General features: G+C 54.9%; 1 long non-coding RNA gene across 1 annotated transcript; it reads left to right on the forward strand.

Annotated features, from left to right (window-relative positions):
- Positions 1-15,428: 15,428 nt before the first annotated feature.
- LOC138922808 (uncharacterized) lies at positions 15,429-18,017 on the forward strand. Its single transcript, XR_011435927.1, has 2 exons — positions 15,429-16,532; positions 17,308-18,017. It is a non-coding gene; the product is annotated as an uncharacterized lncRNA (long non-coding RNA).
- Positions 18,018-25,000: the final 6,983 nt, after the last annotated feature.

Genomic DNA, 25,000 nt, shown 5'->3' on the forward strand with positions numbered 1-25,000 from the left:
GTCCGCCATCGGGCCCACCAAGGCGCTTACAGACACCATGGCCACACAACGCAGGAGGGGTCTGCGGTAGAGGTAAGGCCTAGAGCAAGTCGGAGCGTCCGTGGTCAGGGCCGCGAGCCCGCGCTGCCCCGGGCTCGCCATCTCCGGCCACACTGGGCTTAGCTAGGGATCTAAAAGGCCCCTGTGCGGCTCCCAAGTCAGTGCCTCCCCTCAGGCCGAGACCAAGGGAGGCAGAGACTGGGACGGAGGTGCCGATCAAACAGCACCTCCCAACCAAAGAGCCAGCATCACGCCGCTGGCTCGGCCCGCCACGATCACTCCCACACCCGCGTGGAAACCCCAGCAAGGGGAACACGCGGGCACGCGCCCGAGCCTGCCCGCCCCCACACGGCACGCCGTGGGGGGGGGCGACGAGGCACCCGTCCCCCCCGAGGGGGACGGGCACGCCTCCCTTACCGACTCGACCCCCCGCTTCTCAGACACACCAGCGCAGCGGTCACCTGAGGAGGGCGACGGGAACAGGGAACGACACCGCCAATCGGCCTCAGGCGCCTGAGGGACGACCTGGAACACTCCAGGGGCACCGCCAACGGCCGGGGGAGCGCGCTCACGCGTCCAAGAAGGCGCGCGGCGCGGCGGCAACACGGCCCGCCCCACCGTGGGGAGGGCCGCCCGCGAGACACAGCCAAGAGGCACAGGCGGAGCATCCGCCGCGTCACGGAGACCCCGACACCGCCCACGCCACAAGGCACGGGGCGGGGGAGCGAGGTCGGGCCGGATTCCGCACCCCTGCCACCTCCCACACGCCACTCGCAGCGGGGGAGAACGGGCGAGGGGGCCCGCGGGCAGAGCGAGAAGAGCGGTCCCGTTCGCCATGAACGTCCGTCCCTCGTCTGGCACGGCTTAGGCCCGGCCCGGGAGAGCACAGCATCACCACATCGATCAGCAGCATAACGCGAGGGATCCCCGAGCAAGGGAAGGCCGGCGAGGACAGCGAGCGGAGGAGCCTGCTTCAGCCTCACCGGCCCCCCTCCTCCTCTAGCAAGCGCGGGCGACGACCCCAGGACGAGAACGCCTGACACGCACTGGCACGGAGCCGGCGGGACGGGGTAAGTCGCGACCGCACCCGGGTGCCGGCAGCAGGGAGTGCACGTGGTAGAGGACCCCGCGCCCCTAACCCCGCCGCCCTCGGGTACCAGAGACCGGAGGTGGCACCACGGTCGCGGGGACGCCTGGAACGCACAAGAGCCGGCGCGCAGGCCCCAGCGGGCGGCTCAAGCGGCGGGGGTGGAAACGGGCGTCCGGTTCTCGGCCAGAGCCCGGAGACCTCCCCGCACACGCATCCAGGCACCCGGAAGCTCTCGGGCGACTGTCACCCGAGCAGAGCGTGTCAGCACTTATCTGGCGGCACAAAACCACCCATTCAGGGGCAAGAATCGCCGCGCCCGGAGACGGGGCCCACCCACGGATCACGAGGGGAACCCCTGGATCACGGCCACGGCCACCAGACCCCAAGCACGACCCCATCGCCACCAGGCCCGGAGCTCCCGGGGCCATCTGGTCGACCCCAGAAGCGTGGCGGCAGGGGGAGCCGGGGACAGCCTCCCCGGGCCGCCCGCGCGGGCCGGGACCGGTCGGTCCCTCCCTCTGAGTCGCCGGGTCAGGACTTAGAAAAGAATTCCACGGAGGAGCCTCCGGCGACCGGGCCCGGGGCGGGACCGTGGCTCCCGTCCCTCAGCCGGGGCTCCACCTACGCCTCGAGCCGGCCCCCTCCCACCTCCGGACAAAGACGCGACCCGCGAAACTCGGAGAGAGAAGTCCGGTCCGACGGCCCGGACCCACCCCGGGCACGCGTCCCGGCCGGGGACGCCCTCCCCGGCCCGCCCTCGAGGGCTCCCGGGGCCGGTCCACGCTCTTCTCCAGGGCGGGACTTGGACAAAAAACTGCCACGGAGGAGGAGGCATCCGAGGACCGGGCCCGGTCCCCACCGCCAGAGCCGGTCGACTCGGAAGACCAGTGGGGAAAAGGCCAGCCCGGCGGCCGAGCCCGTCGCGCCCTCCACGGGCCTCCCCCGCAAGGCCCCGGCCGGTCCCCCACCTCCGGAGCGGGGCGCGGAAAGGGGATCGGCGACGCGGAAGGCCCGACCACCGGGCCGCCCTCAGGACGACGGCCGGGCACGGGACGAGTTCCCTCGCCCGTTCCCCCGCGGTGGCCCCCCACCCCCTCCCGGGGACGGAGGGGCACCGGCGGCTGCTGGTCGACCCGTCCGGGAGGCCCCACACCCCGGCCGGCACCGGGCGGCGCGGCGACAGCCACCTCCCTCAGTAGCCTGCACCTCCAATCTCCGGCGAGCGGGCGTCGCGCTCACGCACCGGCGCCACCGGGCCAGATCCCGCCAGCGACGCCGGCCTCCCGGGACTCTGCCTCGGTCACCGCGGCCGAGTCCCGTCCCTTGGCCCGCGTCGCCGGAGCTCCGGAGGAAAGAGACGATATAAAAGCGGCCGCCAGGTGGCACCCGGCGACCGGCGACCGCCTCAGCGGGACGGAGCCGGAGCGCGGGCCCGCCGGGGAGCACAGCCGGGCCGCCGGGCCGCCAGATCCCGTCCCGGCGCCCCCTCGGACCCAGCCTCCCGGCCCAGCTCGGCCCCGGGGCGTCCGCCCGCGGGCTCCCGGCCGCCAAGGCGCAGCCCCAGCCGCAGGAGGGGGACCCGGAAAAGGTTTCTCGGGCGCTCACCGGGAAGGGGACGGGGAGAGTTCCCCCAGAGAGGCCAGGGGTCGGCCCGGGCCGGGCTGAGCCGGTGCGGCCGGGAGGCCGCCGCTTCCCGGAGCGGCCGGAGCGCCCCCGGGGCTCCCGGGAGGACTTAGAAAATCAGGGCGGGCGGGGACGGTCAAACCGAAACCAGGCACGTCATCCGAGAAGGACCGTGATGACGGGAGGAGGAAAGCTTTCAAGCGCAGAGGGTCTGTCGAAGGCAGGCGGAGAGTCTACCCGCTGAAACGGACGAAGATGGGAAAAAGAGGCTAGCTGAGGTGCCGACATTTAAGGAAATTAAAAAAAAAAAAAAAAGCACGAGGGCGTGGAGAACTGGGGGAAAATCAACACTGAGAAATCTACCCTCTGAAACTGACGAAGATGGGCAACAGGGGCTAGCTCGGGTGGCAATCTTTAAGCAGAACACACACACACACACACACACACACACACACACAAGCGCGTAGAGACCTGGGGAAAAAGCAACGCTGAGAAATCTACCCTCTGAAACTGACGAACATGGGCAACACAGGCTAGCTCAGGTGGCAATCGTTAAGCAAAAAAATAAATAAATAAAATAAAAAACTACAATGGCGAGGAGACCCGGTGAAAAAGCAACCCTGAAAAAAGGTACCCTCTGAAACGGAGGAAGCAGGGCAACAGAGCCTAGCTCAGGTGACAATATTTAAGCCAAAAAGAAAGAAACAAAGAAACAAAGAAACAAAGAAAAGAGCAAGGGAGTGGAGACCTTGGGAAAGAGCGATACTGAAAAATCTAGCCTCTGAAACTGACAAAGATGGGCAACACACGTTAGCTCAAGTGCCAATCTTGCAAAGAAAACACACACACTCACACACACACACACACTGAGGGACGTGGAGACCTGGGGAAAAAGCAACACTGAGAAATCCACCCTCTGAAGCTGACGAAAATGGGCCACAGAGGCTAGCTCAGGCGGCAATCGTTAAGCAAAAGAAACACACAAGGGCGTGGAGACCTGGGGAAAAAGCAACACTGAGAAATCCACCCTCAGAAACTGAGAAAGAAGCGCAACAGAGGCTAGCTCAGGTGGCAATCGTTAAGCAAAAGAAACACACAAGGGCGTGGAGACCCGGGTAAAAAGCAGCACGGAGAAATCCACCCTCTGAAACTGAGGAACATGGGCAACAGACGCTAGCTCAGGTTGGAACCTTTAAGCAGAAAAGAAAGACACCAGGGCGTGGAGAGCTGGCGAAAAAAGCAACACTGAGAAAACTACCCTCTGAAACTGAGAAAGAAGCGCAACAGAGGCTAGCTCAGGTGGCAATCTTTAAGCAAAAGAAACACACAAGGGCGTGGAGACCTGGGGAAAAAGCAACACTGAGAAATCTACCCTCTGAAACTGATGAACATGGGCAACAGAGGCTAGCTCAGGTGGCAATCGTTAAGCAAAAGGAAAACACAAGGGCGTGGAGACCTGGGGAAAAAGCAACACTGAGAAATCCACCCTCTGAAGCTGACGAAAATGGGCAACAGAGGCTACCTCAGGTGGCAATCATTAAGCAAAATAATAAAATAAAATAAAAAACTACAATGGCGAGGAGACCCGGTGAAAAAGCAACCCTGAAAAAAGGTACCCGCTGAAACGGAGGAAGCAGGGCAACAGAGCCTAGCTCAGGTGACAATATTTAAGCCAAAAAGAAAGAAAGAAAGAAAGAAAGAAAGAAAGAAAGAAAGAAAGAAAAGAGCAAGGGAGTGGAGACCTTGGGAAAGAGCAATACTGAAAAATCTAGCCTCTGACTGACAAAGACTGGCAACACACGTTAGCTCAAGTGCCAATCTTGCAAAGAAAACACACACACTCACACACACACACACTGAGGGACGTGGAGATCTGGGGAAAAAGCAACACTGAGAAATCCACCCTCTGAAGCTGACGAAAATGGGCCACAGAGGCTAGCTCAGGTGGCAATCGTTAAGCAAAAGAAACACACAAGGGCGTGGAGACCCGGGTAAAAAGCAGCACGGAGAAATCCACCCTCTGAAACTGAGGAACATGGGCAACAGACCCTAGCTCAGGTTGCAACCTTTAAGCAGAAAAGAAAGACACAAGGGCGTGGAGACCCGGGTAAAAAGCAGCACGGAGAAATCCACCCTCTGAAACTGACGAACATGGGCAACAGAGGCTAGCTCAGGTGGCAATCGTTAAGCAAAAGAAACACACAGGGGCGTGGAGACCTGGGCAAAAAGCAGCACTGAGAAATCTACCCTCTGAAACTGACGAAGATGGGCCACAGAGGCTAGCTCAGGTGGCAATCGTTAAGCAAAAGAAACACACAAGGGCGTGGAGACCTGGGGAAAAAGCAACACTGAGAAATCCACCCTCTCAAACTGACGAACATGGGCAACACGGGCTAGCTCAGGTGGCAATTTTTAAGGAAAAATAAAAGGAAGTGCGTGGAGACCTGGGGAAAAAGCAACACGGAGAAATCCACCCTCAGAAACTGAGAAAGAAGCGCAACAAAGGCTAGCTCAGGTGGCAATCGTTAAGCAAAAGAAACACACAAGGGCGTGGAGACCTGGGGAAAAAGCAGCACTGAGAAATGTACCCTCTGAAACTGACGACGATGGGCAACAGAGGCTAGCTCAGGTGGCAATCTTTAAGCAAAAGGGAAACACAAGGGCGTGGAGACCTGGGGAAAAAGCAACACTGAGAATTCTACCCTCTGAAACTGCCGAAGATGGGCAACAGATGCTAGCTTTGGTTCAATATTTGAGCAAAAAAAAAAAAAAAAAAACACACACACACACACACACACAAGGGCGTGCAGAACTTGGGAAAGAGCAAGACTGAGAAATCTACCCTCTGAAACTGACAAAGATGGGCAACAGAGACTAGCTCAGGTGGCAATCGTTAAGCAAAAGAAACACACAAGGGCGTGGAGACCTAGGGAAAAAGCAGCACGGAGAAATCCACACTCTGAAACTGACGAAGATGGGCCACAGAGGCTACCTCAGGTGGCAATCATTAAGCAAAAATATAAAATAAAATAAAAAAACTACAATGGCGAGGAGACCCGGTGAAAAAGCAACCCTGAAAAAAGGTACCCGCTGAAACGGAGGAAGCAGGGCAACAGAGCCTAGCTCAGGTGACAATATTTAAGCCAAAAAGAAAGAAAGAAAGAAAGAAAGGTAGGAAGAAAGAAAAGAGCAAGGGAGTGGAGACCTTGGGAAAGAGCGATACTGAAAAATCTAGCCTCTGACTGACAAAGACTGGCAACACACGTTAGCTCAAGTGCCAATCTTGCAAAGAAAACACACACACTCACACACACACACACTGAGGGACTTGGAGACCTGGGGAAAAAGCAACACTGAGAAATCCACCCTCTGAAGCTGACGAAAATGGGCCACAGAGGCTAGCTCAGGTGGCAATCGTTAAGCAAAAGAAACACACAAGGGCGTGGAGACCTGGGGAAAAAGCAACACGGAGAAATCCACCCTCTGAAACTGACGAAGAAGGGCAACAGATGCTAGCTTAGGTTCAATATTTGAGCAAAAAAAAAAAAAAAAAAAAACCCACACACAAGGGCGTGCAGAACTTGGGAAAGAGCAAGACTGAGAAATCTACCCTCTGAAACTGACAAAGATGGGCCACAGAGGCTAGCTCAGGTGGCAATCGTTAAGCAAAAGAAACACACAAGGGCGTGGAGACCTGGGGAAAAAGCAGCACTGAGAAATGTACCCTCTGAAACTGACGACGATGGGCAACAGAGGCTAGCTCAGGTGGCAATCGTTAAGCAAAAGGAAAACACAAGGGCGTGGAGACCTGGGGAAAAAGCAACACTGAGAAATCCACCCTCTGAAGCTGACGAAAATGGGCAACAGAGGCTACCTCAGGTGGCAATCATTAAGCAAAAAAATAAAATAAAATACAAAACTACAATGGCGAGGAGACCCGGTGAAAAAGCAACCCTGAAAAAAGGTACCCTCTGAAACGGAGGAAGCAGGGCAACAGAGCCTCGCTCAGGTGACAATATTTAAGCCAAAAAGAGAAAGAAAGAAAGAAAGAAAGAAAGAAAGAAAGAAAGAAAGAAAGAAAAGAGCAAGGGAGTGGAGACCTTGGGAAAGAGCAATACTGAAAAATCTAGCCTCTGACTGACAAAGACTGGCAACACACGTTAGCTCAAGTGCCAATCTTGCAAAGAAAACACACACACTCACACACACACACACTGAGGGACGTGGAGATCTGGGGAAAAAGCAACACTGAGAAATCCACCCTCTGAAGCTGACGAAAATGGGCCACAGAGGCTAGCTCAGGTGGCAATCGTTAAGCAAAAGAAACACACAAGGGCGTGGAGACCCGGGTAAAAAGCAGCACGGAGAAATCCACCCTCTGAAACTGAGGAACATGGGCAACAGACCCTAGCTCAGGTTGCAACCTTTAAGCAGAAAAGAAAGACACAAGGGCGTGGAGACCCGGGTAAAAAGCAGCACGGAGAAATCCACCCTCTGAAACTGACGAACATGGGCAACAGAGGCTAGCTCAGGTGGCAATCGTTAAGCAAAAGAAACACACAGGGGCGTGGAGACCTGGGCAAAAAGCAGCACTGAGAAATCTACCCTCTGAAACTGACGAAGATGGGCCACAGAGGCTAGCTCAGGTGGCAATCGTTAAGCAAAAGAAACACACAAGGGCGTGGAGACCTGGGGAAAAAGCAACACTGAGAAATCCACCCTCTCAAACTGACGAACATGGGCAACACGGGCTAGCTCAGGTGGCAATTTTTAAGGAAAAATAAAAGGAAGTGCGTGGAGACCTGGGGAAAAAGCAACACGGAGAAATCCACCCTCAGAAACTGAGAAAGAAGCGCAACAAAGGCTAGCTCAGGTGGCAATCGTTAAGCAAAAGAAACACACAAGGGCGTGGAGACCTGGGGAAAAAGCAGCACTGAGAAATGTACCCTCTGAAACTGACGACGATGGGCAACAGAGGCTAGCTCAGGTGGCAATCTTTAAGCAAAAGGGAAACACAAGGGCGTGGAGACCTGGGGAAAAAGCAACACTGAGAATTCTACCCTCTGAAACTGCCGAAGATGGGCAACAGATGCTAGCTTTGGTTCAATATTTGAGCAAAAAAAAAAAAAAAAAAAAACACACACACACACACACAAGGGCGTGCAGAACTTGGGAAAGAGCAAGACTGAGAAATCTACCCTCTGAAACTGACAAAGATGGGCAACAGAGACTAGCTCAGGTGGCAATCGTTAAGCAAAAGAAACACACAAGGGCGTGGAGACCTGGGGAAAAAGCAGCACGGAGAAATCCACACTCTGAAACTGACGAAGATGGGCCACAGAGGCTACCTCAGGTGGCAATCATTAAGCAAAAATATAAAATAAAATAAAAAAACTACAATGGCGAGGAGACCCGGTGAAAAAGCAACCCTGAAAAAAGGTACCCGCTGAAACGGAGGAAGCAGGGCAACAGAGCCTAGCTCAGGTGACAATATTTAAGCCAAAAAGAAAGAAAGAAAGAAAGAAAGGTAGGAAGAAAGAAAAGAGCAAGGGAGTGGAGACCTTGGGAAAGAGCGATACTGAAAAATCTAGCCTCTGACTGACAAAGACTGGCAACACACGTTAGCTCAAGTGCCAATCTTGCAAAGAAAACACACACACTCACACACACACACACTGAGGGACTTGGAGACCTGGGGAAAAAGCAACACTGAGAAATCCACCCTCTGAAGCTGACGAAAATGGGCCACAGAGGCTAGCTCAGGTGGCAATCGTTAAGCAAAAGAAACACACAAGGGCGTGGAGACCTGGGGAAAAAGCAACACGGAGAAATCCACCCTCTGAAACTGACGAAGAAGGGCAACAGATGCTAGCTTAGGTTCAATATTTGAGCAAAAAAAAAAAAAAAAAAAAACCCACACACAAGGGCGTGCAGAACTTGGGAAAGAGCAAGACTGAGAAATCTACCCTCTGAAACTGACAAAGATGGGCCACAGAGGCTAGCTCAGGTGGCAATCGTTAAGCAAAAGAAACACACAAGGGCGTGGAGACCTGGGGAAAAAGCAGCACTGAGAAATGTACCCTCTGAAACTGACGACGATGGGCAACAGAGGCTAGCTCAGGTGGCAATCGTTAAGCAAAAGGAAAACACAAGGGCGTGGAGACCTGGGGAAAAAGCAACACTGAGAAATCCACCCTCTGAAGCTGACGAAAATGGGCAACAGAGGCTACCTCAGGTGGCAATCATTAAGCAAAAAAATAAAATAAAATACAAAACTACAATGGCGAGGAGACCCGGTGAAAAAGCAACCCTGAAAAAAGGTACCCTCTGAAACGGAGGAAGCAGGGCAACAGAGCCTCGCTCAGGTGACAATATTTAAGCCAAAAAGAGAAAGAAAGAAAGAAAGAAAGAAAGAAAGAAAGAAAGAAAGAAAGAAAGAAAGAAAAGAGCAAGGGAGTGGAGACCTTGGGAAAGAGCAATACTGAAAAATCTAGCCTCTGACTGACAAAGACTGGCAACACACGTTAGCTCAAGTGCCAATCTTGCAAAGAAAACACACACACTCACACACACACACACTGAGGGACGTGGAGATCTGGGGAAAAAGCAACACTGAGAAATCCACCCTCTGAAGCTGACGAAAATGGGCCACAGAGGCTAGCTCAGGTGGCAATCGTTAAGCAAAAGAAACACACAAGGGCGTGGAGACCCGGGTAAAAAGCAGCACGGAGAAATCCACCCTCTGAAACTGAGGAACATGGGCAACAGACCCTAGCTCAGGTTGCAACCTTTAAGCAGAAAAGAAAGACACAAGGGCGTGGAGACCCGGGTAAAAAGCAGCACGGAGAAATCCACCCTCTGAAACTGACGAACATGGGCAACAGAGGCTAGCTCAGGTGGCAATCGTTAAGCAAAAGAAACACACAGGGGCGTGGAGACCTGGGCAAAAAGCAGCACTGAGAAATCTACCCTCTGAAACTGACGAAGATGGGCCACAGAGGCTAGCTCAGGTGGCAATCGTTAAGCAAAAGAAACACACAAGGGCGTGGAGACCTGGGGAAAAAGCAACACTGAGAAATCCACCCTCTCAAACTGACGAACATGGGCAACACGGGCTAGCTCAGGTGGCAATTTTTAAGGAAAAATAAAAGGAAGTGCGTGGAGACCTGGGGAAAAAGCAACACGGAGAAATCCACCCTCAGAAACTGAGAAAGAAGCGCAACAAAGGCTAGCTCAGGTGGCAATCGTTAAGCAAAAGAAACACACAAGGGCGTGGAGACCTGGGGAAAAAGCAGCACTGAGAAATGTACCCTCTGAAACTGACGACGATGGGCAACAGAGGCTAGCTCAGGTGGCAATCTTTAAGCAAAAGGGAAACACAAGGGCGTGGAGACCTGGGGAAAAAGCAACACTGAGAATTCTACCCTCTGAAACTGCCGAAGATGGGCAACAGATGCTAGCTTTGGTTCAATATTTGAGCAAAAAAAAAAAAAAAAAAACACACACACACACACACACAAGGGCGTGCAGAACTTGGGAAAGAGCAAGACTGAGAAATCTACCCTCTGAAACTGACAAAGATGGGCAACAGAGACTAGCTCAGGTGGCAATCGTTAAGCAAAAGAAACACACAAGGGCGTGGAGACCTGGGGAAAAAGCAGCACGGAGAAATCCACACTCTGAAACTGACGAAGATGGGCCACAGAGGCTACCTCAGGTGGCAATCATTAAGCAAAAATATAAAATAAAATAAAAAAACTACAATGGCGAGGAGACCCGGTGAAAAAGCAACCCTGAAAAAAGGTACCCGCTGAAACGGAGGAAGCAGGGCAACAGAGCCTAGCTCAGGTGACAATATTTAAGCCAAAAAGAAAGAAAGAAAGAAAGAAAGGTAGGAAGAAAGAAAAGAGCAAGGGAGTGGAGACCTTGGGAAAGAGCGATACTGAAAAATCTAGCCTCTGACTGACAAAGACTGGCAACACACGTTAGCTCAAGTGCCAATCTTGCAAAGAAAACACACACACTCACACACACACACACTGAGGGACTTGGAGACCTGGGGAAAAAGCAACACTGAGAAATCCACCCTCTGAAGCTGACGAAAATGGGCCACAGAGGCTAGCTCAGGTGGCAATCGTTAAGCAAAAGAAACACACAAGGGCGTGGAGACCTGGGGAAAAAGCAACACGGAGAAATCCACCCTCTGAAACTGACGAAGAAGGGCAACAGATGCTAGCTTAGGTTCAATATTTGAGCAAAAAAAAAAAAAAAAAAAAAAAAACCCACACACAAGGGCGTGCAGAACTTGGGAAAGAGCAAGACTGAGAAATCTACCCTCTGAAACTGACAAAGATGGGCCACAGAGGCTAGCTCAGGTGGCAATCGTTAAGCAAAAGAAACACACAAGGGCGTGGAGACCTGGGGAAAAAGCAGCACTGAGAAATGTACCCTCTGAAACTGACGACGATGGGCAACAGAGGCTAGCTCAGGTGGCAATCGTTAAGCAAAAGGAAAACACAAGGGCGTGGAGACCTGGGGAAAAAGCAACACTGAGAAATCCACCCTCTGAAGCTGACGAAAATGGGCAACAGAGGCTACCTCAGGTGGCAATCATTAAGCAAAAAAATAAAATAAAATACAAAACTACAATGGCGAGGAGACCCGGTGAAAAAGCAACCCTGAAAAAAGGTACCCTCTGAAACGGAGGAAGCAGGGCAACAGAGCCTCGCTCAGGTGACAATATTTAAGCCAAAAAGAAAGAAAGAAAGAAAGAAAGAAAGAAAGAAAGAAAGAAAGAAAGAAAGAAAGAAAGAAAGAAAAGAGCAAGGGAGTGGAGACCTTGGGAAAGAGCAATACTGAAAAATCTAGCCTCTGACTGACAAAGACTGGCAACACACGTTAGCTCAAGTGCCAATCTTGCAAAGAAAACACACACACTCACACACACACACACTGAGGGACGTGGAGATCTGGGGAAAAAGCAACACTGAGAAATCCACCCTCTGAAGCTGACGAAAATGGGCCACAGAGGCTAGCTCAGGTGGCAATCGTTAAGCAAAAGAAACACACAAGGGCGTGGAGACCCGGGTAAAAAGCAGCACGGAGAAATCCACCCTCTGAAACTGAGGAACATGGGCAACAGACCCTAGCTCAGGTTGCAACCTTTAAGCAGAAAAGAAAGACACAAGGGCGTGGAGACCCGGGTAAAAAGCAGCACGGAGAAATCCACCCTCTGAAACTGACGAACATGGGCAACAGAGGCTAGCTCAGGTGGCAATCGTTAAGCAAAAGAAACACACAGGGGCGTGGAGACCTGGGCAAAAAGCAGCACTGAGAAATCTACCCTCTGAAACTGACGAAGATGGGCCACAGAGGCTAGCTCAGGTGGCAATCGTTAAGCAAAAGAAACACACAAGGGCGTGGAGACCTGGGGAAAAAGCAACACTGAGAAATCCACCCTCTCAAACTGACGAACATGGGCAACACGGGCTAGCTCAGGTGGCAATTTTTAAGGAAAAATAAAAGGAAGTGCGTGGAGACCTGGGGAAAAAGCAACACGGAGAAATCCACCCTCAGAAACTGAGAAAGAAGCGCAACAAAGGCTAGCTCAGGTGGCAATCGTTAAGCAAAAGAAACACACAAGGGCGTGGAGACCTGGGGAAAAAGCAGCACTGAGAAATGTACCCTCTGAAACTGACGACGATGGGCAACAGAGGCTAGCTCAGGTGGCAATCTTTAAGCAAAAGGGAAACACAAGGGCGTGGAGACCTGGGGAAAAAGCAACACTGAGAATTCTACCCTCTGAAACTGCCGAAGATGGGCAACAGATGCTAGCTTTGGTTCAATATTTGAGCAAAAAAAAAAAAAAAAAAACACACACACACACACACACACAAGGGCGTGCAGAACTTGGGAAAGAGCAAGACTGAGAAATCTACCCTCTGAAACTGACAAAGATGGGCAACAGAGACTAGCTCAGGTGGCAATCGTTAAGCAAAAGAAACACACAAGGGCGTGGAGACCTGGGGAAAAAGCAGCACGGAGAAATCCACACTCTGAAACTGACGAAGATGGGCCACAGAGGCTACCTCAGGTGGCAATCATTAAGCAAAAATATAAAATAAAATAAAAAAACTACAATGGCGAGGAGACCCGGTGAAAAAGCAACCCTGAAAAAAGGTACCCGCTGAAACGGAGGAAGCAGGGCAACAGAGCCTAGCTCAGGTGACAATATTTAAGCCAAAAAGAAAGAAAGAAAGAAAGAAAGGTAGGAAGAAAGAAAAGAGCAAGGGAGTGGAGACCTTGGGAAAGAGCGATACTGAAAAATCTAGCCTCTGACTGACAAAGACTGGCAACACACGTTAGCTCAAGTGCCAATCTTGCAAAGAAAACACACACACTCACACACACACACACTGAGGGACTTGGAGACCTGGGGAAAAAGCAACACTGAGAAATCCACCCTCTGAAGCTGACGAAAATGGGCCACAGAGGCTAGCTCAGGTGGCAATCGTTAAGCAAAAGAAACACACAAGGGCGTGGAGACCTGGGGAAAAAGCAACACGGAGAAATCCACCCTCTGAAACTGACGAAGAAGGGCAACAGATGCTAGCTTAGGTTCAATATTTGAGCAAAAAAAAAAAAAAAAAAAAAACCCACACACAAGGGCGTGCAGAACTTGGGAAAGAGCAAGACTGAGAAATCTACCCTCTGAAACTGACAAAGATGGGCCACAGAGGCTAGCTCAGGTGGCAATCGTTAAGCAAAAGAAACACACAAGGGCGTGGAGACCTGGGGAAAAAGCAGCACTGAGAAATGTACCCTCTGAAACTGACGACGATGGGCAACAGAGGCTAGCTCAGGTGGCAATCGTTAAGCAAAAGGAAAACACAAGGGCGTGGAGACCTGGGGAAAAAGCAACACTGAGAAATCCACCCTCTGAAGCTGACGAAAATGGGCAACAGAGGCTACCTCAGGTGGCAATCATTAAGCAAAAAAATAAAATAAAATACAAAACTACAATGGCGAGGAGACCCGGTGAAAAAGCAACCCTGAAAAAAGGTACCCTCTGAAACGGAGGAAGCAGGGCAACAGAGCCTCGCTCAGGTGACAATCTTTAAGCCAAAAAAAAAAAAAGAAAAGAAAAGAGCAAGGGAGTGGAGACCTTGGGAAAGAGCGATACTGAAAAATCTAGCCTCTGAAACTGACAAAGATTGGCAACACACGTTAGCTCAAGTGCCAATCTTGCAAAGAAAACACACACACTCACACACACACACAGTGAGGGACTTGGAGACCTGGGGAAAAAGCAACACTGAGAAACCTACCCTCTCAAACTGACGAAGATGGGCAACAGATGCTAGCTTAGGTTCAATATTTGAGCAAAAAAAAAAAAAAAACACACACACACACACAAGGGCGTGCAGAACTTGGGAAAGAGCAAGACTGAGAAATCTACCCTCTGAAACTGACAAAGATGGGAAACAGAGGCTTAGCTCAGGTGGCAATCTTTAAGCAGAAAAAAAAACAACAACAACAAAAAAAAACCCCACAATGGAGTGGAGACCCGGGGGAAATCAACACTGAAAAATACAAATACAATGGAAGGCCAATAGACAGAGCAGGCACTTTCACCTGGGGAGGAGGAGGTACGCATGGATGACCAATGAGCGCATGAAAAGATGTGAGCTGTTCCCTGGAAAAGCAAGTGAGAAAATTAGAGGGAGACATTGTGGGGACACATGGGTGAGACTGGCTTCTTCCAAATACAGGAACAGGATCAAACTGCTAGTGAGGTCGCGGAGAAGCCAAGTCAGTCACTCACGCCTCACTGGTGGTGAAGGGAAACGGTATGGCCTCTGTGAAAAATGGCGTGGCGGGTTCCAAAACTCACACGCCGCGGAAACAACCACCGAAAGTGGCAACCTACATAAGCCCTTGGTGTATCTTGCCTCCTAAGAGCGTCTGTATGTAGCTGGAGCCTTGGGTCGTTAAGGCTTCCACAGTGATCTGTGGTGGTGGTGGTGGGGGGCCTTGGGCCTTGGGGGTCTCCGCTGGACCTCCAGGAAGTCAGCTTTTGTGGAGTCCCGTGAGTCCTTCCAGGGAGGGAGGCATCCAACCCGAGGGTGGTCTGGAGGGCCCCACTCCCGCCACTCCCGGGGGCTGGGGCGGGGGGCGGGGTGGGGGCTGCGGCCACGTTCCTGTTCATTCACACAGAATCCGGGGCATGAATGTTCTTAGCAGCTCTGTTCCACACAGACCCACACTGGAAACCACACAGACGTCCTGCAAGTCCCATCCCTTGCTCATGTCGCCGGGGCTCCGGAGGAGGGCCACTCTGTAAAAGCGGCCGCCAGATGGCGCCCAACAACCGGCGCGGAGGGGTCAGCGGGAGGGAACCGGCCAGCGAGAGTGCACAGCCTGAGCCCACCGCCGGGTCAGGTCTCTCTCTGTCTACCTCTGTCTCTGTCTCTCTGTCTCTCTGTCTCTGACTCTGTCTCTCTCTCTCTTTCTCTCTGGGCCCGCTTGGGGCGGCCGGGAGGTCACCACGCGAGGCCCCAGGGTGTCCACCTCGGAGCTCCCAGGCAGCACAGGGCAACCCTGGGCGCAGAAGGAGGTCTTGGAAAATCGGCGGGGAGGGGGGTGGGGTGGGTGGGCTTGCCAGGAAGGGGACAGACTCCCCACGTGACTCCTGGGCCGGGCCGGGGCTGCCGGCTGGCTGACGCGGACAGAGGGTGGAAAAGTCCCCGGAGATGCCACGGGGCAGGCCGGGGCTGCCGGCCCCCGATTCCCGGAGCGGCCCGAGCACTTCCCGGGTCCCGGGAGGACTTAGAAAATCAGGGCGGGGTGGGGGGTGGGGGTCGCTGTCAAACCGAAACCATGCACGTCATCAGAGAAGGACCGTGACGACGGAGGAATTGTCCGCAGTCTGTCAGGAATTGTGTGCAGCCTGTCACTTCCGGCCCAGAGGGTCTTTCTAAGGCAGACGGACAGACGGAGCCCACAAGTCGTAGAGGAAAGGACCGAGCCGCTTGGCCGCTGAAAAGTTTACAAGACAAAACGGGTCTCCCTCCGCACGGGGCCACAGCAAAGCCCAAAGACGACACACGGGGGGAGCATGGGTGCAGATTCACGTGTGGTGATAAGAATATGGATTTCAGCAGGGCTTCCCGTCCTCATCAACAAGCAGAAGCACCCAAATGGTGCGGGTTGGGGGCAGAGACCTCACAGCCATTCCCTCCACAAATCGAGTTCCCCGGGACATCCTCACAGCGCCGTGCTGTGAGTGTGTGTGGGTGTTTAAAATGGGGTAAATGTGGACGTGGAACTGCTCCGTGAAACCAAAATAACAACAGTCGTAGATCTTCTTTGGTCATTTAGAAAATTCTTCCCCCTCCCCCCCCCAGCGGTGCACGTATTTCCCTTCCAAATAAGAAGAACGGGAAAGGAGATGTTAAAGGCAAGCAGAGAGAGGAAAACTGTTGCAAAACAAAAGCTGAGCTCCCGTCCGAGGGAGGCCTCCTCCGTTAGAGGCCTAGGAAATCATTCTGACAAAATGGAGGATCTCTGTCTTTGGTGTCGATTCCCTCAGAGGTCAAGAGAAACCTTTTCCAATGTCTTTATCAGGAGGAGACTAGAAGTTAGAGAAAAGTATCCTTTCGAGAGCGAGAAAAACCAATTCTGATTTTGCATCAGCTTCCCTCCGATCTTGAAACTCATTGACTTGATTCCATTCTGTCGATGGAAATAATCCGGAACCAATCTATCCGTGAAAATCGGGGTGAGTTTATTCTGACCTAAGATGTAAGGACTGTGGCCCGGGGCCTTTCTTCCTGAAGGAAGAAAGGGCGCCCGGGAAGTGGGGTGTACAGAGTGCTTCTAGACCCCCAGAGAGGACGTTTCACATAGGATCGAAAGGTCCCTTGGACGATAGTCGCGACACTGCTCTGTCAGCACAGCGATCGACAGACACTGCTGGGTGGCAGGTCTGTTGTCTGGGCCTGGGTGGTCACAGGTGAGCCGGATGGTCAAAGGTGAGCGCAACCATCCGTTCCTAGCCTAAGGAAAGATGCCTCTCCTTAAGGAAAGGCCCGAGCACGGGGAAGCTGCTCCTTTCCCTTAAGGGCATTGGTTCTTGCCGTAGGAAATGTTTAAAGCAGATCTACGATGCGATGCGTGCTCGACGGCCACGTCAGGCCCTTTTGGAAAAACACTGTCAGGCCGAATTAGGCCGACACCCAATGGCTTCCTCATAGACTCCAATAGATCCTATCGCTCGCCATTTCTATCTGTCCACTCGTTCCAATTTTAGGCCACTTGACCACGAACAGACCTTTTTCTCAGATTTTTTTCCCCGTGATCACCTTTTCACAGACAAAACGATCTTTACTTTTTAGGCCCTCTTGCCTGAAGGCAGCCATCTCACTTTCCTTGAACACAAAGATGTTTCCCATATTCACTTTTAGTGGCTTTTTGTTTTGTTTTGTGTTGTTTTGTTTTGAGGACGATGAGCCCTGAGCTAACTGCTGCCAATCCTCCTCTTTTTGCCGAGGAAGGCTGGCCCTGAGCTAACCTCCGTGCCCATCTTCCTCTACTTCATATGTGGGACGCCTACCACCACGTGGCTCGCCCAGCGGTGCCACGTCCACCCCCGGGATCCGAACCGGCGAACCCCGGGCCGGCGAAGTGGAACAGGCACACTTAACCAGCGTGCCACTGGGCCGGCCTAGTGGCTTTCATCGCATTCGTTAAGTAGAATTTTTAACCCTCACGAACCTTAATTTTGGTGAAAACTAAGAAGTCAGCAATTAGGAACTGTCCTTCCCATGAGCAGTCTGTCGCTTGGCCAATTTCTAAACACTTGGCCACTTTTAGAAACATGGGATTTCATAGGTTTATCTCTTCCTTCGCTTTATTTGATTTCATCTCACTTTAGTTTTTGGGTGAGGAAGATCGGCCCTCACAGAGCTGACGCCTGTTGCCAATCTTCCTCTTCTTTCTGCTTGAGGGAGAGCGGGCCCGAGGTAACACCTGCGCCCCACTTCCTTGATCTTGCGGACGGGATGCCACCACAGCCCGGTGTGAGGAGCGGTGGAGGTCCACGCCCGGGATCTGAACCCGAGGACCCCAGGCTGCCGAAGCTGAGTGCAGGAGCTTAACCACTATGCCGCCGTGCCGCCGTCCCCTGTCAAAGCTTTTAATAAAGCACGAGACGTGTTCCTCGATAGACCCAAACGTCTTTTCGTTTCCGTATCCTCACAAACCCAAAGTAGATAAACTTCTATTTAGCCACTCACGTCTCAGGTTCTATCTTACTCGGAAATGATCTACATCGTCAAGGAAATTGTTTTTGTCTTAAGTTTGGCACCCGAGCTAACGACTGTTGCCAATCTTCCGTTTTTGTTTTTTCCCCCCCCCCGATTTTTCTCCCCAAATCCCCCCCATGACATAGTTGTCTATCTTAGTTGAGGGCCGTTCTAGTGGTGGCATGTGGGACGCCGCCTCCACACGGCCCGACGAGCGGTGCCGTGTCCGTGCCCGGGATCTGAACGGGCAAAACCCTGGGCCGCCGAAGGGGAGCGTGGGAACTTAACCACTCGGCCACGGGGCTGCCCCCGTCCGTGGACTTTTTTATCACCTGATTTCACCTCGCAAAACTTCAAAGCTTCAAGTTATCAGAGAGGTTTGGGAAGTTGTTTCTATTTATTTAATTAATTTATTTTTCGAGGAAGACGAGCCCCGAGCTGACACCTGCTGCCAATTCTCCTCTTTTTGCCCCGGGAGAGTGGTCCCGAGCTAACATCCGTGCCCATCCTCCTCCCGTTGATAGGCGGGACGCCGACCACAGCATGGCTCACCAAGCGGCGCCACGTCCGCACCCTGGATCCGAACCGGCGAACCCCTGGCCGACAAAACGGAACGTGCGAACTTAACTGCTGTACCGCCGGGCTGGCCCTTCGGGAAGTTCTTTTCAGGACACGGGCCATAAACTAGAATCACCGCTACAGGTTTATCGGAGCGACATCAGCGTTCGTGGTGGATTGAGTCGTCCCCTCTGTCTCTCCCCTCCAGGGGACAACCAAAGGGACGTCTATCGACCCACCCACCAAGGATTCCCCCCCCCCGCATGGCACAGCAGGATGCCTGAGAGATCCACGCAGCCCTACAGCGGCAAGTCACATTCGCACGGTCAAAATTCAATGGCAGAGGGGGCTGGCCCCGTGGCCGAGTGGTTAAGTTCGCGCGCTCCGCTGCAGGCGGCCCAGTGTTTCGTGGGTTCGAATCCTGGGCGCGGACATGGCACTGTTCATCAGACCACGCTGAGGCAGCGTCCCACATGCCACAACTAGAAGAACCCACAACGAAGAATACACAACTATGTACCGGGGGGCTTTGGGGAGAAAAAGGAAAAAATAAAATCTTTAAAAAAAAAATTCAATGGCAGAGACAAAACGTTAAGGTCAGCGAGAGGGAAGAGAATAACCGGCCCAGGAGCAACGGTGTGAAGAACATGGAGAAGACGGGTCCTAGACGCCGGGGTCCCCGGAGCAGCGATTTCATCAGAGGCCCGCGAACGTCCACGATCTCCACACCACGTTTATGGCCGACTGCGTGTGTGGGTCCTTTGGAATCGACCAGGCTACCGTCTGGGCCACTTTGGGACATCGTGTCTAGCTGCCCCGAGCGGTGGAGCTGTCGTTCGAGTGTAAGATGGGGCCCGTCCGGGGAGAGCATGGGGACGGGGAAAGGGAGGCCGCGGGAAGTCACAGAGTCTGAGGTGTTCGGGGGAGACCGACTCTTCTAAAGTGGAGGCGGTAGAAGGAGAGCAGCAGGATTTTTGGATTTTTGTTCTCTCTGTTAGGTATCTGGGTCCGGAGGAGAGTGGGGCGGGGGGGGGGGATGGTTGTGATGGTGGTGGTGGTGGTGGGTGTGAGGCTGAGGCAGGGCTGGTGTTTCCTTTCCGGGTCAGGTGAAAGAGCTCCTCCAGTGGAGGTTTTTGGACAAGGGGTCTGGTCTGGCAGGATGGGAGGTTGCGGGTCGAGCCACAGGGGAATCTGTCGTAGCTCAGACTCGGGCCTTTGAAGAAATAGACAGAGAGAGGAGTTTTGCTCTGTCTGTCACCGCAGCCGGCACCTCAGGAGCAACAACAGAAGGCTTCCCGAATGAGTGAAGGGGCAGGAGCCAGCGTGCCCCGTGCCTCTCTCAGCCCTGCGCCGGCAGGGAAGGAAGCAGGCAGGCAGGCAGGCAGGCAGGCAGGCAGGCAGGCCTCAGGGCTACTCCCGTCCTACTGCCCGGTGGTCCCTGTCCCGGCCCCGCCCCCACTCTCCCCCTGACCCTCACCGCTCCCCAGCCCTCTTCTCAGCCAGAGAGGCGATGGGGGGGGGCGGGGCGGTCCCAGAACAAGTTTCCTCTCATCCACCATCATCTTGCCACCCTGACGACTTGGCCCGAGATCCTGCCTAGGCTGTAGCCGTGTGTGGTTTTCCTGTGGACAAGGGGGCCGGTTCACCATTTCGGAGGAAACCCCTAGCCTTCCACTGCCGAGTCGAGTCGGTGGGACTCGCCAGCCTGGGAGGGGGGAGGGGGGGGAGGGGAGGTCAGGCCCATTCATTCCGACGGGCCTGGTGTCAGGGCTTCATTCAAGTGCAGGAAGCTCTCTCCCATGGCCTCGGGCTCTTTTCCATTGAACGGCTTTCTTCAATTCCCCCACCCTTAGGCCGCAGTCCGCCAAGGGCCGGGAGGCAGGGAGGGAAGATGTTGGGGCAGGGTGGCTGTCTGAGAAACTCGCCTCGTCTGGGGCAGAAAGAGTGCCCCCCTCCTTTCTCTAACCCTACTAGACTGCTTGAGGATCACGGACGGTTTGGCTCATCGATGAGCCCTGCGTTATGGGCCCGGCAAGCAAACTCCTAACTGGCAACCCGCTGCTCTAGGCGTGTGTGGGTTTTTTGATCATTCACCTTCAAGTTCGCACGACATTGGTCCGTGTCCCCCGCCCCAGCTTCCCATGGGAAATCCTCCGTCTCTTTCCACAGACTCACTGGCGACTTCACACAGCGCCTGCCTCCTCCTCCTCCTCCTCCTCCTCCCCCCCCCTCCTCCTCCGAAGGAAGGGGCTGACCCCATGGCCGAGCGGTTGAGTTTGCACGCTCCGCTTCAGCGGCCCGGGGCTTCAAAGGTTCGGATCCTGGGCTCGGACACGGTACCGCTCATCAAGCCACGCTGAGGTGGCGTCCCACACGGCAGAACCAGAGGGACCCTCAAAGAGAATATACAACTAGGTACTGGGGTGCTCTGGGGAGAAGAAGAAGAAGGAGGAGGAATAAAAAGAAAAGATAAGATTGGCAATGAGCTCGGGTGCCGGTCTTTAAAAAAAAAAAAAAAAAGAGGAAGAAAGATGGACAAACAGGAATGAATCCCACTGACGGCACCTCCAAATGGTGGGGGGTAGGGGGGTGGGGGGGGTGGGGAGTGGCATCATCGGGCCAATGGTGACTCTAAGTCGTGATCCCGCGGTTGTGTTATTTGATATTTTATCGAATCGATTTATTATTTTATTTTTGAGGAAGATGAGCCCTGAGCGAACATCTGCCGCCAATCCTCCTCTGTCGGCCGAGGAAGACTGGCCCTGAGCTGACATCCGTGCCCATCCCCCTCTACTTTCCAGGTGGGACGCCTGCCACAGCGTGTCTCGCCAAGCGGTGCCGGGTCCTGCGCCCGGGATCCGGACCGGCGAACCCGGGGCCGGCGGAGCGGAACGTGCGAACTTCACCGCCGCGCCACCGGGCCGGCCCCCGGAGTTGTTTTAAAAATCCAGTAAGGGGCTGGCCCCGTGGCCGAGTGGTTAAGTTCGCGCGCTCCGCTGCAGGTGGCCCAGTGTTTCGTCGGTTCGGATCCCGGGCGCGGACACGGCACTGCTCATCAAACCACGCTGAGGCGGCGTCCCACATACCACCGCTAGAAGGACCCACAACGAAGAACACACAACTATGTACCGGGGGGGCTTTGGGGAGAAAAAGGAAAGACAAAAAATAAAATCTTCAAAACTCCAATAAAACTTTGAGTGAAGACGACGAGGAGGATGCGAAACGTATCTCACGCCTCCGAGCCGAGCCGTCCGTTTAGGAAGGGGGACGAGGACCCTTTGTAAGCGATGTCCCTTTTTAAGCACCATTCTAAACCACAGAACAGAACTCCCTCTCCTCGACCCGGAGCGACCCGGAGCGAGGAGGTTCCTGGGTGTGTCAGAGAGGGCCACGTCCTCTGCAGCACGAACGAACCGCCAGGGTTCGGCCACGGGAAAGAATTTCTTCCTCTCCAGGCGGACTAAAAGTCGCCGACGGCAGCGGGCGTAGGTGCTATCCTTCCCGTCCAGGAAAGGCAGGGAGAACTTCAGCCGTGAAGAGAAGGAGGTCTTCCTCACTCCCCGTTTCGGGAGGGCCCCTTTGGCAGGGGAGTTTTGTCTCCTGATTTCAAGTCAGGAAGAAAAGGGAGAGAGAGAGAGAGTGTCCTTCTCGTGCCAGGTCGGTCTGAGGGGGACCTCCTCTGGTTTCCTCCCTTCCCAGGGAAGGCCGTTCGCTCCTTCTTCTAGAAAAAGCTCCCAAAGCACCACCGCCCAGGATGGTTGACCTACGCCCATCGTCCCTCCTTTCCCAATCATTTCTACCGCGACAGAGGGACAGAGGCCCCGGCCCCATCCCCATCCCCACCCCCACCCCCATCGCCTGCCTCCTTGATGGCCAAAGGAGCTGCCTCTGAGAATGGAACGGGGCTTGGAAACCTTCTAGAGGGGTGACTCTCACCTGCCTGCCTGCTGGGAAAAGCACCCACGCTGTCCATCGGACTGCCCTTTTGGGCAAACGTAGGCGTGCCACATAGCGATCGACAGCTATGGCGGGGGGGCGGGGGCGGGGTGGCGTGGTGGTGCCCAGGATCCACGACACGTGACGGCTGCGGAGCACGACAGCCCTAAGACCTTGAGGGAGACGGGGTGGCGCGTGAATCCTTTCGGAACGAGAACGACAGGAAACGCTGACGGGGACGTGTTCTCGTCTCGAGAACACACCAACGCCTCGCACGGTGTCTGACCCGGGGTGCCTCTGACTTTTGTCATCAGAGACGATCCTGTCGACCGCCCCTCACGCTTTGGGGAAAAGGGGAGAGGGACTCGGTAGCACGGGAGAAGCCATCCATCCGCCCTTCCTTTCCGTCTTCACGGCTCCTTCTCGTGGAAAACGAGGAAGCCGTCCGGAGGAACGGAACACTGACCCGGGCCAAAGCGTGGCCCAGCCTGAGCCTCCAAAACCTTCTGCTAAGTGAGAGGTGCCAGACATCCAAGGCGACCTACGTTGCGATTCCACACAGAGGAGAGAGCTAGAACGGTCCAACCCTAGAGGGCGACAGCAGATGGCGGCGGCGGCGGCGGCGGCGGCGGCGGCGGTGGTGGTGGTGGTGGTCGTGGTGAGGCAGATCCGGGAGTGGGGCCGTTTTTTCTTTCGGAGGGAGGGGATGGAAACGGAAACCTTCTGGAAATAGATAGCCGTGACGGATGCGCCACCTTGGGGAGAGAGACCCCCGAAGGCCACTGGCTTGTGCCCCGTGGAAAGGATGGATTCGGTGGGATGGGAATTCTACCTCCGTGTAGAGCGTGTGGTAAACCACGAGGTGGGTGGGTGGGTGGATGGCCTCCCTGCCTCGCCTCCACCTAGACGTCCACACACAGAGACCGACGAGGGAGGGAGGGAGGGAGGGAGGGAGGGAGAGAGACAAGATGGACAGAGGCCGAGGCCGAGGCCGAGGCCGAGGCAGTGAGCGAGTAAGTGATCGACCCTGGCCATAGGGATTCCTCAGAGGGCGTCTCTTGGCTCCCCAAACGAAGAATGTGTGTGGAGATCGAGAAAGATCACCGACCTAGGAGAACCAGCAAGACTTCCTCACCCTCCAGAGAGCCGCTGGGCCCCTGCCGTCCCTGCCACCGCCACCCCTACCCCTCGCCTTTGGCAGCGACGCCAACGAAAGGCAGGCAGACGAGTGGGAGAGTCGTGTGGTGGTGTCCCCCAAGGAAGGTGGGTCCATGCCGACGAGCGGTCGTCGGCGTGTGGAAAAGCCAGAGGCGGGCTGACTAGAAGGAGGGCGTCCTGGGGGAAGGGGCCAGGGTGTGAGGGAGAGAGGCCTGTTTCTCTTCCCCTGTTGGTCCCAAGTCAGGGGCCCAAAGGAGGAAAGCTGTCCGTTCCTTTCCGACTCGGACGGTTCGGGCGGGACCGACCGATCCCCGTGGCGGCGCGGTCGGGGCTTTCTGGACCAGAACCCCTCTCTCCGTCGCCTTTCGACCACACACACGCTTTAGAGGCCAAGAGAAAATGGATCGGGTCTCTCTGTCTCTCTCCCTAGAAAACAAGGGCCGGGGGCCGAGCCCGTGGACGAGCGGTCAAGTACGCGCCCCCACCCCGACCCCCGGCTTCGACGGCCCAGGTTTTCACCGGTTCGGATCCTGGGCGCAGCCCCAGACCCAGCATCGCCCTTCAAGCCCACATAGCAGAAACCCGAAAGACCTACCACTGGAACCTACAACTATGGATGGACGGGACGGGACGGGACGGGGCGGGGCGGGGCGGGGCGGGGCGGGGGTGGGGGGGGGCGGCTTTGGGGAGAAGGAAGAAAGAAAAAATAAAAGAAACACAAGGACGGTCATCGCGATAGTTCTTTCCACTTCCATCCATATGTTAACAGGACCCAAGTTTCCCGACCTCCATTTGGATGCATGTTAACTAAATGGAGAAGCTATTCAAAGGACTCCTCTAAAGAAGTCCACGTTCTTCTTTCTAAATGATAATGAAAATCATTGTCACCACCGCTCTTCCGACCCTCCATGTCCAGACGGCCTCCCGCCCCTCCCCCATCCCCAACTCCCGCCCCGCCCCGCCCCGCGCCGACCCCCGCCCCCGGCATTCGCCCCGCCCACCTTTCCCTCTCCACTCCTACCCCCCCGCCCCCCGCCGCCCGGGACACCACCCCCCGCACCCCACCCCCCCCCCATCCCGGCCGGGCCACCTGGTCGACCTCCTCGAACACTATATAAGAGGATGCCGGGCAGCCGGTGGCGCCCGACAAGCGGCCTCCTCACCGGCCGGACGGATCAGCCTCGCGGGGGCGGGCGATGGGGAGGCGTTCGTCCAGGTCAGGTCAGGTCAGGTCAGGTCAGGTCGGGGGAGGGAGGATGCAGCGCCGGCCGGCCTGGTGCGTGGCCTGGTC

This window comes from Equus caballus, unplaced genomic scaffold (genome assembly GCF_041296265.1).
Source record: "Equus caballus isolate H_3958 breed thoroughbred unplaced genomic scaffold, TB-T2T unassigned-0002615, whole genome shotgun sequence".
In the NCBI taxonomy this organism is placed as follows: domain Eukaryota; kingdom Metazoa; phylum Chordata; class Mammalia; order Perissodactyla; family Equidae; genus Equus; species Equus caballus.